This window comes from Silurus aristotelis (genome assembly GCF_946808225.1).
Source record: "Silurus aristotelis genome assembly, chromosome: 13".
NCBI lineage: Eukaryota > Metazoa > Chordata > Actinopteri > Siluriformes > Siluridae > Silurus > Silurus aristotelis.
The window spans coordinates 12048032-12051483 of record NC_139586.1 but is presented as its reverse complement, the minus strand read 5'-3'; the positions used below and the strand labels follow the sequence as shown (position 1 = coordinate 12051483).

Below are 3452 nucleotides of genomic sequence, written 5' to 3'. Positions count from 1 at the left end.
AACTCATTTATTCAGACAAGCTTTTAACACGTAGCCCTGATTCAACTGCTATTTTATGTATATTGTGCTTTTTATTTTTATTTATTTATATTTATTTATTTTTGTATTATTTTTTATTATTAAAATTTTTTTACTTTTAATTAATTATTTTTAGTGATTTTTTTTTTTTTATTCTTTTTTTTTTTTTTTTTTTTTTTTTTTCTTTACTGGAAAGCGCCTTGTGCCCTTTTTGGTGGTTGTAATGCGCTTTATAAATAAAATTTGATTGATTGATTAAAAAATTTAAGTTTGGAAGCAAGTTTGCTGGTGTCTTTGTTGAGGGGACATCGAGTACAGTCCGGTTGCTTTGATAATCCATTCTGAGAACAAAGCGAGCTTGAAGTTCAATTTCTATTTTTAAGTGCATAAATTTTACAGTGGATGTATTATTTGCTCTTAGAACAAAATATATATTTATATGTGAGTGTTAAAAGACAGGCAATGCTCACAATCCAAAACAGGAAAACCACACTAAGTCAATTGATAGCGTGAATATACGTGAACAAGGAAGCTCATTGGTAGAGCAGGTAGTGTTGCTGCCTCCGATCCTGAGTTTCAATTACCACTGATGTTCTTGCTGCGTTTTCTAACTTCCAAAAAAAATGCCATATGCCTTAATGCTTAAATTAACTGCAGGCGTAAATGCGTGTACTTGTGGTGAACTTGCAGCCCATCTGTGGTGATTTCCCACCTCACACCCAGATGAAGTGGATTATTATTCTTCCTGCTCCTGTTAGTTCTTTTTATCATTAGTTTAAGATTCGATTTGGGACTGTTTGCCTTTTATCCAGGCTTGGGATTGGTGCAGAGATCACTGCACAGGCTTATGCGACACCAGTGGATTGTTTGGTTGTTAGTTTTTTTCTAAGAATTGAATTCATACAATATATGGTGAGAGTTAAGGACCCGTAGCTGCTAACCCACCAGAGAAATACGGCTAAGTTACTGAAATCTACTGAAAATAAGTGAATGGATAGAATAGATTTAGGATATACATTTTCCTAAATTTATCCCTTTGTTTGTATGTCAGTAACAATCCAGTTGTGCTAGAATGCGCCTTGATCTTTTTTGGTTTGACATTTGTGCATTACACAATTGTTTTCCCAAATCAGATACCGACTCTACACTAAACCACAGAAATGTTATACGCACAGGACTAATTTAACTTGACTCAGGCTTTTTAGTAGATAGGATTATTTAATTGTCATTGTTTTGATTATTGCTGACTAATTAAATTATAATCATGTGAAGGAACCGTCATTATCTGACAGCAGACAGCAAGATTTAGAGAATAGACACCTTCAAATGTGTCTCAGTAACTGTAGTTTGGTGATGCTGTAGAAGCTCTTGAATAAAATCTGGACAAACTTCTTAAACAGCGTGTATGATTGTGCAAGTTCTCTGTCAGATTATACTGGTGAGCCTCTAGAGCTGCAATTAAGGAGAATTATTGTTCTTTAGAACGCTTACTGTGATTTTTGCCTGTTTTGTTCACATTTCTTTGTCATGTTAATCCTCACAAGAGTAGGATTTTTGTTGTCCATTTCTGTTCACATGAGCACGTTATGACTTTAAAATGGCTGATGGAACCAAATCATTTTATAGTTTTGGTTTATAATTTGGACTCAAAGTTCAAGTTGGTTAAAAGCTCAGTGGCTTATAAATATGTATGCAAATAGGTATAACTTTACCGCATGTTAGCCAGCTGGCTAAAATTTGTATTAAATGTTATTGATATTTTTTAATTTGTTATACTTTAAGGAAGTTTGGCAAGAAGCTTTTGATTGCTTTGTTGTAAATAGCGTTTTGTTTTTCTATGCTTTTTTTTTGCATATAAAATTAAAACCTTATTACGTGTGCTTTTTGCCTTTTTTGCCAAATAAAATTGCCAGTTAAATCCCTTAACCAATTTTAGTGTTTTTATTATTTCTTAGTGTTTTCTACTTCTTATATTCTCGTGGTTTAATTAAATATGCATGCAAAAATTGCTCAAAAATTAAGTTCCAGACATCACATTTGGCCACTGTTTTAACAAGTCAATGATGCGTTGTTATTTTAAAGATCAACTTTCTACAACGGATTATGTGAAATGATATTTAATATTTCATCATCGTTGCGGTAGAAAAAATTGGAAAAGTGACACCAAAAAAAAAAAGAAAAAAAAGAATGCAGAGTTATTTTTCAGGTGGAGGTGCTGCTTTCTTTTTAACTGCCCGCAGTATGGCTTGTTGCACCACCGGGTACAGCCTGTGACAGCCCTCGACGCACGTTCTGACGGCGGCCGTTAACGAGTCCTCGCGCATCTCGCCGTCCGCTTGCAGCCCGGAAATCTGGTTGAGGTTGGGGAGAAGCGCCACCACGACGCGGCCCTGGTTCTCCGCGCTGCTCTCGGCGCGCTCCTCCGCGAGGTCCGGGTCCACGAGGCACCGCTCTTCGTCCTACCTGAGCGCGCAGCCCAGCACCGTGTCGTACATCTCGATCCCGGCGTCCGCGAGCGCCATGGACGCGCATGTTACCGCGTGCGCCAGAGCCGAGCCGTCGTTCTCCAGCACCACGACGTTCGGGTAGCGGTGCAGACACGCGCCGGGCTGCAGACTCTCCGCCGGCGCCGTGGACAGGTCGCGCTCCTCGGCGTTTTGGATCCACGCGCTGCGCTTCGGGCAGGAAAACGGTGCGACAGGCGGAAGTCGCACACAAGGCGTCCGCTCTTCCTGTCGGTTTCATCCTTGCGCTCGGTCTCGCGCGGGCCGTACACCGAGCAGATGATCTTCGCGCGCCCTGTCTCCGCTACTGCTGCTGACTTTGGAAATCTGTGAGTCCGGGGGAAGAAATAATAACGGGGACTGAGATACCTCCGGTCCGCGGACACGTTTATTATCTACCGGCATGTTTGAGATTTCACTGCGAACATGAAACATGAAAACATGCGATCACCATCAGGAACATAGACAATGGTTCAACATTCTCCTACCGATATACCCCATGTCCCTCCTCTGAACATGTCCAAACCATCTCAATCACGCCTCACTCACCTTGTCTCCAAAACGTCCTACATGCACTGTCCCTCTAATAAACTCGTTTCTAATTCTGTCCATCCTCGTCACTCCCAACGAAAACCTCATCTTCAGCTCTGCTACCTCCAGCTCCACCTCCTGTCTTTTACTCAGTGCCACTGTCTCTAAACCATACAACATCTCAGGTCTCACCACAGTCCTATAAACGTTCCCTTTTACTCTTACAGATACTCTTCTATCACAAATCACTCCTGCTATCACTCTTCTCCACCCACTCCACCCTGCCTGCACTCTTTTCTTCACTTCTCTAACACACTCTCCATTACATTGCACTGTTGACCCCAGGTACCTGAACTACTCCACCTTCTCCACCTCTTCTCCCTGCAACCGCACCTTGTG

At 41.1% G+C, this 3452-nt stretch overlaps 1 pseudogene across 1 annotated transcript; it reads right to left on the bottom strand.

Moving 5' to 3' along the window:
- Positions 1–2119: 2119 nt before the first annotated feature.
- On the bottom strand, positions 2120–2951 carry LOC310735658 (exosome complex component MTR3 pseudogene; annotated as a pseudogene). The gene has a single exon. The product of its transcript is annotated as an exosome complex component MTR3 pseudogene (transcript).
- Between the last annotated feature and the right edge of the window lie 501 nt (positions 2952–3452).